Here is a 16,075-nt window from a genome sequence, read left to right on the forward strand (position 1 = left end):
CTCTTTTCTTGGTGTCCGTTGTGAGTACACTTACTTACCTAACCTTTCTGTAGGCCACGTAGAGAATAGACATTGAATGCAGTCTTGAAAATGTATAGTTTCCCCTGAACACTACTACGCTTAGAGAACGTGTGAGGGCACATGATCTCCCTAAGGTCTTAAGTCCCTTAGACTATTCACACATTGCACAACTCCCTGGTTCGATATTAAACCAGGAAAGTGCCACAGTGCTACTTCAGTCTCTTTTCATTCGCCTGAAACTAAACGTACTAGGGCAGTTTTCAATTTGCGGATTCGGAAACTATGTGAATAGTTGCAATTCTCGGCAATAAAGGACAGGCTCCGCCTCACAGATGCGGGAAGTACAGGGGTGCTCTCAGTCTTACATGCTAGAATGTCCCTGTTAGGAAAAGGGTGTTTTCTTGAGAGCAACACGGTGCTTGCATTTCCTTGCATGAGGCATCCCAAAGGCACCAATTCCTAAAGGGAACAGGACACTGCTAGGCAGGCTCATAGTAAGGTCCATGTATTGCATGCACAAGATTAAGCATGCATCATTTCCCATCAAAACGTAGTCCATGTAGTGCCTTCAGGCTGGTGAGCTTTTCAGGACTCCGAGGACTCCAGTGTCCTCAGCACCTCCCGTGGAAGAACACTGCTTCCCGAATGTCTCTTCCTGGGAGACTTCACAACATTCAGCGACCTTGGGCCTCGGGATCATATCTGTTAGAGCGGAGAGAAAGGTGACACCCTGCTTTCTTCATTGGATAGCTAGATGTCCGAGCTTTCTAAAGGCCACCCGAACACAGGTCCAGCAGGTCTTTTAGGTGTAGAGCCAGTGGTTCCCCGCACTGAACCTGGGCTGCAATGAAAAAACACTCTTCATAGGGTTTATATTGGGAACCCTTACTTACTGTCTCTCTATGCCGAACAGACAGTTGACTTTCGGAGCAGCCTGACAAAAGCCCAGTTTTCCCCTGAAACACCCACTAGCATTTGTTAAGGTGTATGGATGGCGAGATGTATCCCAAGGCAATAAGTACGTCACACTACTCGCCCCATGCAGAATTGCCTTGGTACGAAATTTTAACTGTGAAGGACACGGTGTTGCTTGAGACTCTTTGCCTTGGTCAGAAACTACACGTAATATGCAGTGTGCAACTTTGACATTCGTAACCTAGTGAGAAAAGCACTGTTTTCCCCACTGGAGATCAGGATACTTGCAGCGTCAAAATTTCCTGCTGAAGAGTGGTGCTGCCTGTGTTGTCTTCACTTCTAGAATGCCTTTGTGGAGAAAAGAGACAGTTCCTAGAGAAACAGAATGTGTCCTGTGCCCTGCAGGAGGCATCCCAGAGCCCTTTTTGCCAAAGGGAAAGCTAGACCTCTCCACAACGTTCAAAGTCTCGTTCAGATATTCCATCCACGAATTGAAGCGTGCAGAGTTTTTCCATTTACTTTTGAGCAAGTAGTGCAGGAACTCTAGTATGCTTTTCCTAAGGCCCCTGAATCCTCACCGTGTCCCATGGAAGAACACTGTGTACAGGATCACTCTTGTTGGCGACTGCACAGCATTATGTTCCTTAAGGCCTCTGGATCACCTCTGTGAAAGCAGAGTGAAAGGCAACCCTCTCCTTTCTTCTCCAGATAGCTAGCTGGCCAAAGCATTCAAGAGACCTCCAGAACACAGCTCTAGCAGGTCTTAGGGGTAATGCCAGTGGCTCTCAGTGCAGAGCGTGAGCTGCAATGAAAACACTCTATTCTTGCTGTCTGTTCTGGGTACACTTACTTTCCTGGCCTTTTTGTAGGCCACGCAGAGACTAGACATCACATGCTGTCTTGAAAATATATACTTTCCCCTGAACACTACTACACTTAGGGACGGTGTGAGGACACATAACCTTCCTAAAGTCTTAAGTCCCGTAGACTATTCACACATTGCCCAACTCCCTGGTTCGAAATTAAAGCACGAAATTGCCAGAGTGCTCCTTTGGTCTCTTTTCGCTCGCCTAAAACTAAACGTACTAGGGCAGTTTTAAAGTTTCGGATTCAGAAACTATGCGAACAGTTGCAATTCTCAGCAATAAAGGACAGCCTCAGCCTCACAGCTGCCGGAAATACAGGGCTGCTGTCAGTCTTACATGCTGGAATGCCCCCTGTTAGGAAAAGGGCGTTTTCCTGAGAGCAACACGGTGCTTGCATTTCCTTGCATGAGGCATCCCAAAGGCGCCAATTCCTAAAGGGAACAGGACACTGCTAGGTAGGGTCATAGTGAGGTCCATGTATGGCATGCACAAGGTTAGGCATGCAGCATTTCCCATCAAAACGTAGTCCACGTAATGCCTTCACGCTAGTGAGCTTTTCAGGACTCCTAGGACTCCTGCATCCTCAGCACCTCCCGTGGAAGAACACTGCTTCCCGCATCTCTCTTCCAGGGATACTTCACAACATTCAGGGACCTTGGGCCTCGGGATCATATCTCTTCGAGCGGAGAGAAAGGTGACACACTGCTTTCTTCGTTGGATAGCTAGATGTCCGAGCTTTCTAAAGGCCACCCAAACACAGGTCCAGCAGGTATTTTCGGTGTACAGCCAGTGGTTCCCAGCACTGAACCTGGGCTGCAATGAAGAAACACTCTCCATAGGGTTTATATTGGGAACCCTTACTTGCTGTCTCTCTATGCCAAACAGACAGTTGTCTTTCGAAGCAGCCTGACAAAGGCCCAGTTTTCTCCTGAAACACTCACTAGCCTTTGTTATGGTGTACTGATGGCGAGATCTATCCCAAGGCAGTAATTACGTCACGCTAATTGCCCCATGCAGAATTGCCTTGGTACGAAGGTTTAACTGGGAAGGACAGGGTGCTGCTTGAGACTCTTTGCCTTGGTCAGAAACTAATATGCAGTGTGCAAGTTTGATATTCGTGACCTAGTGAGAAAAGCACTGTTTTGGGCAGTTTTCAACTTTCGGATTCAGAATCTATGTGAATAGTTGCACTTCCCAGCTGTAAAGAAGGACAGCTGCAGCCTCAAAGGTGCCAGAAATACAGTGCTGCTGTCAGTCCTACGTGCTGGAATGCCCCTGTTAGGAAAAGGGCGTTTTCCTGAGAGCAACACGGTGCTTGCATTTCCTTGCATGAGGCATTCCAAAGGCGCGAATACTAAAGGGAACACGACTCTGCCAAGCAGGCTCATAGTAAGGTCCATGTATTGCATGCACAAGATTAGGTATGCAGCATTTCCCATGAAAATATATTCCATGTAGTGCCTTCACGCTAGTGAGATTTTCAGGATTCCTAGGACGCCTGCGTCCTCAGCACCTCCCGTGGAAGAACATTGCTTCCCGAAGGTCTCTTCCTGGGCGACTTCACAACATTCAGGGACCTTGGGCCTCCGAATCATCTACCTTAATGCCGAGTGAAAGGCGACACACTGCTTTCTTCGTTGGATAGCTAGATGTATGAGCTTTCTAAAGTCCACAAGAACAGAGGTACATCAGGTCTTTTAGGAGTACGGCCAGTGGCTCCCAGCACTGAACCTGGGCTGCAATGAAGAAACACGCTCCGTAGAGTTTATATTGGGAACCCTTACTTGCCCTCCTTCTATGCCAAGCAGACAGTTGACTTTCGAAGCAGCCTGACAAAGGCACGGTTTTCCCAAGAAACACCCAGTAGCCTATGATAAGGTTTACGGACGTCGAGATCTATCCCAATGCAGTAAGTACATAATGCTACTCGCCCCATGCAGAATTGCATTGGTACCAAATTTTAACTGGGAAGGACATGGTGCTGCTTGAGACTCTTTGCCTTGGTCAGAAACTACACGTAATATGCAGTGTGCAACTTTGATGTTCGTGACCTAGTGGGAAAAGTACTATTTTCCCCACTGGAGAGCAGGAAGCCCAAGGTCCCTGAATGTTGTGAAGTCACCCAGGAAGAGAAATTCGGGAAGCAGTGTTCTTCCATTGGAGGTTCTGAGGACGCAGGAGTACTAGGCGCCCTGAAAAGCTCACTAGCATGACGGCACTATATGGACTACATTTTCATGGGAAATGCTCTATGCCTAATCTTGCACATGCAATACATGGACCTTACTATGAGCCTGCTTGGCAGAGTCGTGCTCCCTTTAGTATTTGCGCCTTTGGGATGCCTCATGCAGGGAACTGCAAGCACCGTATTGCTCTCATGAAAACGCCCTTTTCCTAACAGGGGCATTCCAGCACTTAAGACTGACAACAGCACTGTATTCCGGCATGTTTTGAAGCTGCAGCAGTAATTCTTTACAGCTCGGAAGTGCAAGTATTCGCATAGATTCCGTTTCCGAAAGTTCAAAACTGCCCAAGTACGTTTAGTTTCCAGTGAGCGAAAAGAGACTGAAGGACCACTCTGGCCCCTTTCCCGATTAACTTTGAACCAGTAAATTGTGCAATGTGTGATGGTGTACGGGACTTAAGACTTTAGGTATGTTACGTGTCCTCACACGTTTTCTAAGCATAGTAGTGTTCAGGGGAAACTATACATTTTCATGACTGCATGTAATGTCTATTCTCTAGGTGGCCTATAGAAAGGTTAGGTAAGTAAGTGTACCCAGAATGGACACTAAGAAAAGAGTGTTTTCATTGCAGCTCACAGTCTGCACTGGGAGCCACTGGCATTACACCTAAGACCTGCTAGAGCTGTGTTCCGGAGGTCTCTTGAATGCTTTGGCCTTGTAGCTATCTGGAGAAGAAAGCAGACGGTTGCCTTTCACTCTGCTTCAAAGTGGTGATCCAGAGGCCTTAGGGAACGTAATGCTGCACGGTCGACAAGAACAGTGATCCTGTCCACACTGTTCTTCCATGGGCTACGATGAGGATACAGCGGCCTTAGGAAAAGCATACTAGAGTTCCTGCACTACTTGCCCAAAAGTAAATGGAAAAACTCTGCACTCCTCATTTTGTGGATGGAATATCTGAATGAGACTTTGAACCTTGTGGAGAGGTCTAGCTTTCTCTTTGTCAATGAGGGCTCTGGGATGCCTTCTGCAGGGCACAGGACACATTCTGTTTCTCTAGGAACTCTCTCTTTTCTCCACAAAGGCATTCTAGAAGTGAAGACAACACAGGAACCCACTCTCTTCCACAGGAAACTTTTACGCTGCAAGTATCCTGCTCTCCAGTGGGGAAAATAGTGCTTTTCTCACTAGGTCACCAATCTCAAAGTTGCACACTGCATATTACGTGTAGTTTCTGACCAAGGCAAAGAGTCTCAAGCAGCACCCTGTTCTTCTCATTTAAACTTCGTTCCAAGGCAATTCTGCATGGGGTGAGTAGCGTGACGTACTTACTGCCTTGGGATCGGTCTCGACGTCCGTACACCTTATCAATGTCTAGTGGGTGTTTCAGGAGAAAACTGTGCCTTTGTCAGGCTGCTTCAAAAGTCATCTGTCTGCTTGGCATAGAGTGAAGACAAGTAAGGGTTCCCAGCATAAACCCTACGGAGAGTGTTTCTTCATTGCAGCCTAGGTTCAGAGCTGGGAGCCCCTGGTCGTACACCTAAAAGACCTGCTGGACCTGGGTTCGGGTGCACTTTAGAAAGCTCGGACATCTAGCTATCCAACGAAGAAAGCAGTGTGTCGCCTTTCTCTCTGCATTAAGATAGATGATCTGGAGGCCCAAGGCCCCTTAATGTTGTGAAGTCGCCCAGGAAGAGACATTCGTGATGCAGTGTTCTTACAAGGGAGGCGCTGAAGACACAGGAGTCCTAGGAGTCCTGAAAAGCTCACTAGAGTGAAGGCACTACATGGACTATGTTTTCATGGGAAATGCTGCATGCCTAAACTTTTAGTTCTTTTAGATGTGCAGTGTAGGTAGTAGCAGAGTTCTTGGATCATATGGTAGCTCTACGTTTAACGTTTGAGAAACTGCCAAACTGTTTTCTATAGTGTCATCTTGGATTTAAACAATTATCACAAATATTAAACATATACAAATGTATACAAACTACTGTGAGTATTCCTTCTATTCCCATGACCTCATCCAGCTTTAATATTTACGAACTGATGGCTGTCATGTGTTATCTATACCTCCACCTGTTTCACCCTTTTCCATATTATCTTGAAGCAGCTCCGAGACAACATGTAATTACACCTATACATTTTTGGTATGTATATTTAAAATATAAGACTTTTATTCCTTAATATCAATTTTAATATTATATACCCAGTGAGTGCTCAAATTTACAGTTGTCTCCTAAATGTCATAAAAAATTGCTTTTAAGAATTTGGAATTAGATCCAAATAAGGTCCACACTCTGCCATTGATTTTTAGGTCTCTGAAGTTTTTTTAATCTATAGGTTCTCCCTCCATGTCTCTCTCACTTTTTTTTCCCTCCTTGCATTTTATTTTTGAAGAAAGCAGGTAATTTGTCCCATCTAGATTTTGACGATTACATTCCATGTTTTGTTAACATATTCTTCAATCTTTTTATTTCCTGTAAATTGGTAGTTGATCAGAATGAAGCTTGCATGTTTTGTTTTGGCAAGACAGTTTCATAGGTAATGATGTGTTCTTCCATGGAGACATATAATTGTCTCTTTCTGTGATATTAGCAGTCACTGATGATTCATACCTACATCCATTAATTCAGTTGAGGCTTCAAAAAATGGTGAATTCTGTTGTTCTTTTTTCACTTATTAGCTGGGTATATTTCTATCAGGAGAAGATTCCCGTCATCAGCTATTTGGTTGCCCAGTTGTAGAGGCATGATTCTCTTCTTTTATTTAAGTTTTCAAAATAATGAGTTGATTCACAAATATTCTCCAGTGGGGACCAATTTTTAAAAATTTATTTATTCATATCACCGTGGACTCCATTACAGTTATTATTCTAACTGAGGCCCTATCTTTGGCCACTTGGAGCTTCTCAGTGACTCCTATGTCCTTTTGACATGACATCAGCTGTTTCTAGACTTTTTCAGTGGTCAGAGCTAGGAAATATGTATGTTTGTTTTTAATATAAAATATGTCATAGGTTCATACTGCTACTTTCCATTTAAATTCAGAACTATAGAATTTTCACTTATCCTTTTCTGTCTTCTGTTGGTAGTCTACTTTCTCCCACCCCAAAAATACCAGTTCTCAACAATGCCTGAAATTTGCTCTATTTCCTAATTCGAATCCAAGTTCTTTTGCCTCTCTTCTACTATTCTACTTAAATCACGGCTGCTTTATGGCCCTTGAAATGTCAGATAGAACATAAATGTAGGTAGAACTGTTTATATCATTTTGAGTTACATGTGCATTCATTCACATAGATTTGCTTTTCCTTTTGCATGCCGAGTAACTGTCCATTCTGCACTTTTAATGAAAATCAAGTGATACTTACTGGTTAAAGCAGCTTTGGAAAAAAATGGCTCTTATCAGAATGACTGACATACTAAGTTTAATGTACTCTCTTGGTTTATATTCTGCCTTCTCTAATTAATTTTTTATTCTTTCCCTACAAATGAAATAATACATATTTTCATGGTTTTGCCTTATAGGACTTACCAGAAACTATTCCTTTTTGAAAAATGTGTACAATTGGGCATCAGGTGCCATATGATGACACTATTTTTAAATTCCAATGTGCTGTTAATGGGTTTTTGAAAGAAAATAAAGATAATGGTGAGTTGTTTTTCTTTTTTTTTTTTTCCTTTCCCTGAACTTTGGTATGCATTTTGAGTGGGGTTGAGGATTTTTAACGTTTTTAATAGTTCTGACATTAGGCCTGTTGTGTTTGATAACATTAAGGTGGAAATGTCAGATGGTGCTAATAGAGTATGGTGTTTTTCCTGTTTATGGTCACAAACAATTTAGTTTAGTTTGGAAAGTGATTTTTGTGAGAAATAGGAACTGAACTAGCTTACTTATCTCTTTTTGAAAAATTTGAATGGAAAATACATAAAAGAATAAAAATGTTCTTTTGTCCTATTTATTGGTTGAGGGGTGGAAGAAAGGTTAAGACTCGCAGGTTCTTAATGTATATAAAAGAGAAAACAAAAAGCAAAGGTTCGAAGTGAGACAGATCCCTGGAAACCAAACAAAACAGAGTGGACCAGAAGAGTGGCTTCCTCATCATATGTGTTTAAGATATTTTTGCTGCTTTTACACTTTGGGTACAAGTGAGGAAGAACACTACCACCTCTTATTCTTATCTTCAGACAGGAAGAACTTAAAAGGCTGGTGTTTTCTTGTTTCCACTCTAAGATCTACTCTGTTGATAGTAGGTCTTAATAGCGTCTGAATTTTAAGGATCCACTTGCCTTTTTCTAGCATCTAACTATCAGAAGGAACATGGTATTTGCCATGTTTTAAGACTGAGGAATCTTTTGTCTTTGGAACACCACTGACCCACATGAGAAAGTGTTCATTTTGTCCTCTCTCTAAATTTAGCTTGAGGAGTGTGCACTTTATTAAATAAATCTAACAGTAAATATTCCGTGTATATATAAAATGCTGCACATCTATACATAAAACAGGGAGTAAGGGAGAAGGAATAGAGATGGAGGTGGGAAGATAGAGGATAGGAGGTGAGAGAGAGAGGGAGAGACTGGAATTTTAAGACAAATTTTCATTCTATATCCTGGTCGCTTAATGCAGGTAACTAGCTCTTAAATATCTTAAGCCCTCTTCACAGATCTTCCCTGTACTTTAGCTTTAAAACTTGAGAGGCTTGGCCTTGCCTGTGATAACCAGGGTGTCTACAAAGGAGGCAAATTATCTGATTTGTGTAAACTGTAGTCACAGAAATGTTACCACTTAAGGTGTTAGAGTGAAGCTGCCGGCCTCCTCACTTCCTCCAGGCTCCTTTGTGTGTGTTCTGTCTGTTCCACGTGGGCTAGAAGATCCTTACAAGTGCATGAGAACACGTTTGTAAACCTTGATTGTTCACATGTTATACCAAGTGTCGTCCATTGCATATGCTGACTCCTCTGTGGGTCTTCTGCATGCAGTGGGCTAACTTCACCATGCTCTCTGCCATTGCAGTCTCAGGACCTTAGTTATGATCCTTTGGTGGCTTCCTCTGCTATAAGCCCCTCCCACAGGTGCCAGGCTCACTGATAATGAGGAGGAGACTATACTATCCACTCCCTAGAATTGGTAGAGACTCAGAAAATAAATTGTTTTAGTAAACACTGAGAGCCTTATAGGTTTGTTGTTAGGGCATGGGGATACAGAGGTGACTAGAAGTCTTTGTTCAGTAGAAACTTACAGTTATCTAGGAAGATAAGCATGTGGTGACTATAAGTGGGTTAATTATAATAAAAGAATCAAGTGCAGCAGAAATATAGAGGAGAAATTGAGGAAGGCCTGACTGAGGAGACAGCATTTGAGCTGGGCTTGGGGGAAGAGGATTTTGCCAGAATGAGGAAAGAACAGCCCAGGTATTGGGAACAGGTACAAAAGGCACAGGGCTTGGACTTGTGCTCTGGAAGGGCAGCCTCTGGTGTGACTAGAAAGCAGTGTGAAAGGGCAAAGAATTCATACATTCATTTTCAGAAAATATTTGTATAACACCTTCTAAGTTGCAGGCACTGTTCTAGGAACAGAACAAAGATCTTGCCCTTACGTACTTTACATTCTAGTGGGGGAGAGAGATAAATAAATAAGTAAATATATGGAGTGTCAAGTGGTGGTAAATGCTTTGGAGAATAACAAAACAAGATGAAGAGGTGAGGGGATGTGGTAGGTGATCAGGGAAGTCCCCTCTATTAAGATGTCGATTGAGAAGAGCCTTGAAGTGAGAAACAAGCCATTGGATATCTGGGAGAGTGGAGATGGGGTGGGAGAGTGTGTTCTGAAGCAGAAGGAATAGTAGGTGCAAAGTCCCTGAAGCACGACTGTGCTTGGCATGGTCGAAGAATAGTAAGGAGGCCAGTGTGGCTGGACAGGGGAAAGTGAGTGAGGGCAGGGCAGTAGAGAATGAGATCAGGGAGGCTGGCAGGGGAAAGGAGGGAGGTGGATGATGTAGGTCCTTGTAAATCATAGGTTGAACTTCCAATTCAGTTGGAGAGACAGGCTGATATTTGTTTATAAAGAGTTCTCAATGCTATGCTAAAAACTTGGGCTTTATTCTGTGCTAAGTGAAGATTTTTAAGCAACAGAGCAATCCAGCCAAGTTTATATTTTATAGAGAACATCTCCCATGTGGAGGATCAGTTGAAATAGAAGAGACTGTTAGGGGCTTCCCTGGTGGCGCAGTGGTTGAGAATCCGCCTGCCAATGCAGGGGACACGGGGCGAGCCCTGGTCCAGGAGGAGCCCACATGCCGCAGAGCGGCTGGGCCCGTGTGCCACAACTACTGAGCCTGTGCCCTGGAGTCCGTGAGCCACAACTACTGAGCCCACATGCCACAACTAATGAAGCCCACGTTGCCTAGACCCCATGATTCACAACAAGAGAGGCCACCGCAGTGAGAGGCCTGCACACTGCAGGGAAGGGTGGCCCCCGCTCGCCGCAACTAGAAAAAAGAAAGCCCGCATGCAGCAACAAAGACCCAATGCAGCCAAAAATAAATAAATAATTAATTAAAATAAAAAAAAAAAAAAGAAGAGACTGTTAGAATCGTAGGGCGGTAGTAATCCAGGCAGGAGATGATGAATGTCAGACACCACCTAGTCACAGACATACCTTTTGCAGAGATCAGCTACATGTTGTTGTTTTTTATTTACTTTCTCATATAATTTTTTTTAAGTCCTGGACCACAAAATACTGTGGCACAGTTGGAAAAATCTGAGACTCGATTCTAGTCTTTTTTCTGTTTGCCTGCTGTGCAGCTTGGGCTTACGTCTCAAGCCTTATTTTTTCATTGTGACATAAGAATGGTGCTACTTAACCCGAGAACTCCACAGGCACCTAGACCTGTGGCGTGTGAGGAGCAGTGAATGAGAGAAGGAATGGAAGTGTTTTGGGACCCCAAGAGCCCTTCAGAAACCGTTTGTTCTTTTTAATATTGAGCATTAAAAGTGAAGGCATTCCATTTGTTTCACTCAAAAACAAATTCTATTCTTCTGATAGCCTGTTTTCTTTTTCCACTCCCTTTTTCTGTAGTCAGATCAGTTCCTGATGGGCATTCTCCAGTCCACACTATTGCATCTGATTGGAGACTATGCAAAATTTCCCAGAGGCAATGAATTTTGACTTTATAGTAGTTAATTCTTTATAGTACGTTCCTGCAAAAACACTCTTTTCTTCAGAGTTTTTCCTTTTCAGGATAGTGGTAGTGTTGTGGTAACTAATAAAGGCTACTCTTCAGAAAATTGTGTAACTTGCTTTTAGTGTATCTACTTCGCTTACTTAATTCCATATTCCCTGTTTTCTAGACAGACTTCTTGGTGTCCACTGTACCCATGGTTTAAACAGGACTGGCTACCTCATGTGCAGGTGAGTTGCCAACCCCAAAAGGCAGACCATGTTTAAATTGTTCTGTTTACAATAGTAATGTAAGCTAATGTAAGCTGAATGCAAAAATGCAGTCAGAGAAGTGTATGAAGTGGAAGGCAATTTTGCACACTACTCAGATGTTACCACCAGTAATAATTTAGCACATATTTTTTCAGATGTAAAAAATGCAGATATAAGCATATACAATGGTCCCTTGGTATCTGCAGGGGGATTGGTTTTAGGACTCCCCATGGATACCAAAATCCTCGGATGCTCAAGTCCCGTACGTAAAATGGTGTAGTATAGTCGGGCTTCCATATCTGCAGGTTATGGAACTGTTGGATATACAGAACTGACTGTACATGTGATTTAATGGTATAGTGTTTAGACATTCTGGTTTATAATTTAATATATGGTGGACATCTTCCTCTGAAAATATTTGGAGACCTCATTCTTATTTATTATTCTTTTTTTCCTCCAAATTTGCTTTATGTAGTTGGATATAAATTAATGAACACAAACTTAAGCAAGACACATGTAACAATTTAATAGAACCTGATACTCTAATTCTTTCAGTTTTTCTCAAACTCATCATGGGGCTCATAAGAAAATTAACCAACATGGATACTACTACAGTTGAATGTCAAATCTTTAAGTGCTTATGACATACTAAATTCTTGTATAATGTACTTATGAAGAACCCTTCAAAAGACTTGTGTCTTGTATGTAGCAAAAAGTGTTAAGAGTCAAATATTCAACTCAATATAAAATAATAAGAAACACTTCTGATTTGTTAGGTTGAGATTGCTTCTCCTTTTACTAATGAATGATTTTTTTAGCTGTAATATCACTGAGCTGAACAAATATGTCACCTTGGAGTACATAAGGAAAAATAAACACATGCTAAATGGGCAAAACATTACAACTACATCTTTACTAGGCCATCTCTACTTCTAACACTTCAGAAGCTTAGAGATTCAGAGTGTTCTTACGTTAATTGCAAGAAAAATAGAAAGGAGAAATTCCTTCTTTTTTGAGATCACAACTGTGAAGTCGTGATTATACAAATTCTGCATTTGTGTGCAAAACATGAAACACATTTATCTTAATTCTCCCTGCTTAGAATTGTCAGTCAACTAGCAGGAATTTCCTTCCAAGAAACAGAGACTGAAATGTGTTTTATATAACTTCAATAACCTCAGCACTACAATAAGAAGACATGCAGTATCCTATTGCTGTGGTTCAAGACAACAGGGAAGGAGGTCACAGGAAAGAATAAATCAAAATTGTTACAACTGAGAAACTTTTCTCAGTTTAACCATGGTGCCACTTTCATTTTTATATAAACATGATGGCATAATTCAAGCTCAATAAATCAGAATTCTTAATATTTAAAATTTACCTTGACTTTTAATTATTACCATGTTAACAACCAAAATAATTCTATGAAACTCATAAGAAAGGGTAATGTTAAACCCCATTTTACTAGAGTTAGTTTCTGGACACATTAACTCATTTTTTTTATAGAAGAGGGACAGTGAATCTCAGTTTGCTTACAAGCTAGGAGATCACTTTGAATTCTGCATTTCTTAACTGCAAACAGATATAGCACATGTAACAGGTTATAACCGGTTTTCAACTGGTTTTCAAGCACAGAGCCAGCCCCAACAGTAATAGTACACTATTTAAAAAGACCTAAGGCAATGAATTCCATTTCCAGTGGAAAAAAAGAATCGTATGGTCTTGGACAAACAATTCTGATGGTTTACTTAACAGTCACTTAGTAGTTCTTCTTTGCTCATAGAACTTTATGACTTTTTTGAGGAGTGAAGCATTCAGCTTTAGTGGATAAATCCTTGTTAGGCTAACACAATCATTATCATATCCCTCTTTGCCATGAATTGTCTTATGAATGGTCATATCAATCTGTTTTGGCAAATGAGTAATTAGGGGAAGGCTGTTATTGTGCTTATGAGAATGATATTTTTCTCTGAAAAATGATAAATATGCATTAGGAAAATGACCATTTGGGCTCTTTTTCTGCTTCCTCCTTCTTTTGTGAGAATATGATACTTGGTTTTACAGCAGCCATCTTGTGACCCTGAGATGATCATATGCCAATAACGACAAATGGTAGATTAGAAAGAACCAGCAAAGACAGAAAACAGCAACATCAATAGTAACAATAATCACAGCAAAAGAACAATGGGACCTTAACTTGTGGAGTTCCTATAAAGTAAAAAATAAGTGCTCTATGATTATTCTAAAAAAAAAAAAAAGAACTATGCAAACCAGCTTAAAACTCCTTTTTTTTGTGCCAGTGTTATAAAATGTAGCTTTTAATAAAACCTTGACCCAAATGCCAGCAACTTCAGAAAAAATTTGGGTAGGAGGAAGAAGAAAGTTATCTCACTTAGGAAAAACAACCACTATCTTTATCCTAATCTTCGACACACAATTTAAACATATATAGCTGCTGTAACACTTTACACAATTCCTATGTACTGGAGCAATAACAAGAGCTAAATACAATTATATTTTTAAACACTGGGTGAAGGCTTTACATAAAAATACCATCCTACTTTTCCCCCTAAATTTCTAAAATATCACGTACTTTTCCCCAACATGTGCAGCCATTCAGGAATTTTTAGGAAACTTTCATGCATGATCTTAATTCCTAATCCCTGGCTCTTTGGGCTCAACGACAAAAGATCAAAACCACCAAAAATGATGGTTCACTTGAAGTCAGGTGAGAGACACTGGCTCAGTTAGTCTCGTAGGACAAAAGCAGTGCTGCATCAGCTGTCTCCATGCAGGAGGGGCACGTGAAGGATCTCATCAGCCAGTCATCTGTACAGCCCAGGTGATCTGCATACACAGCAGAAATCAAATTGGGTTATCATAAACAAAGTGTATCATACAGATCACACACTCCCCGATCTTTTTTTTTAATATTTGTTTTATTTTGTTTATTCATTTATTTATTTGGTTGCACCGGGTCTTAGTTGCTCTCGGTGGGCTCCTTAGTTGTGGCATGCAAACTCTTAGTTGCGGCATGCATGTGGGATCTAGTTCCCTGATCAGGGAACGAACCCGGGCCCCCTGCATTGGGAGTGCAGAGTCTTTAGCCACTGCACCAGCAGGGAAGTCCCCCGGATCCTTTTTTCTGATCCATTTCTTCCAGGGTCATAAACTCCTTCAGGCTGATGCTGTATGAGGCCTATTCTTTGAGCTATCCTAATTTGCTCCTCTCAGCTGAGGTGCTAGGCGAGTCTGACTAGGTGTTGGATGAGAGACCAAAACTGGAACTTGATCCAGATATGGCAGCAGCAGCTCCTGATCCAGCTCCGTCCCCTTGCCAAAGCTAGCCCAGTCGGACTGAGACTTGTGAGGCAGGGAGATGTCATCCGAAGTGGGGGACTTAAGGCAGTTCCCCATCTTCCAGGGCTTGAGTGTGTGATCTGTGTGCTGTTTTGACAGTCTCCCAACCTCATTCTTTTTTTTTTTTAATTAATTAGTTTATTTATTTATTTATTTTTGAATTTTTAAAATTTATTTATTTTTTATACAGCAGGTTCTTATCAGTTATCTATTTTATACATATTAGTGTATATATGTCAATCCCAATCTCCCAATTCATCTCACCACCACCGACCCCTGCCCTGCCCTGCTTTCCCCCCTTGATGTCCATACGTTTGTTCTCTACATCTGTGTCTCTATTTCTGCCTTGCAAACCGGTTCTTCTGTACCACTTTTCTAGATTCCACATATATGCATTAATATACAATATTTGTTTTTCTGTTTCTGACTTACTTCACGCTGTATGACAGTCTCTAGGTCCATCCACGTCTCTACAAATGACCCAAGTTCGTTCTTTTTTATCGCTGAGTAATATTCCATTGTATATACGTACCACATCTTCTTTGTCCGTTCATCTGTTGATGGGCATTTAAGTTGCTTCCGTGACCTAGCTATTGTGAATAGTGCTGCAATGAACATTGGGGTGCATATGTCTTTTTGAATTATGGTTTTCTCTGGGTATATGCCCAGTAGTGGGATTGCTGGTCATATGGTAATTCTATTTTTAGTTTTTAAGGAACCTGCATACTGTTCTCCATAGTGGCTGTATCAGTTTACATTCCCACCAGCAGTGCAAGAGGGTTCCCTTTCCTCACACCCTCTCCAGCATTTGCAGTTTGTAGATTTTCTGATGATGCCCATTCTAAGCGGTGTGAGGTGATACCTCATTGTAGTTTTGATTTGCATTTCTTTAATAATTAGTGATGTTGAGCAGCTTTTCGTGTGCCTCTTGGCCATCTGTATGTCTTGGCCATCTGTATGTCTTCTTTGGAGAAATGTCTATTTAGGTCTTCTGCCCATTTTTTGATTGGGTTGTTTGTGTTTTTAATAGTGAGCTGCATGACCTATTTATATATTTTGGAGATTAAATCCTTTGTCTGTTGATTGTTTTTTTTTTTTTTTTTTTTTTTAAGGCTGCATTGTTCCTTTGCTTACTGATGAACATGTACAAGTCAGAAGTTTTTGATATTATAAAACATCAAAGTAATGAACATTCCTGTGTGAACATCTTTGAATATATATGCTTTGTCTCAGTTAACTTCACTCAGAATGGGACTTCTGCATCAAGGAGTTTATGCCCTTATGCTTTTTGTGGGT

The 16,075-nt window shown here is 41.4% G+C and overlaps 1 pseudogene; it reads right to left on the reverse strand.

Moving 5' to 3' along the window:
* Positions 1–14,162: 14,162 nt before the first annotated feature.
* On the reverse strand, positions 14,163–14,836 carry LOC137778050 (RING finger protein 11-like; annotated as a pseudogene).
* Positions 14,837–16,075: the final 1,239 nt, after the last annotated feature.

This window comes from Eschrichtius robustus, chromosome 15 (genome assembly GCF_028021215.1).
Source record: "Eschrichtius robustus isolate mEscRob2 chromosome 15, mEscRob2.pri, whole genome shotgun sequence".
Classification (NCBI taxonomy): domain Eukaryota; kingdom Metazoa; phylum Chordata; class Mammalia; order Artiodactyla; family Eschrichtiidae; genus Eschrichtius; species Eschrichtius robustus.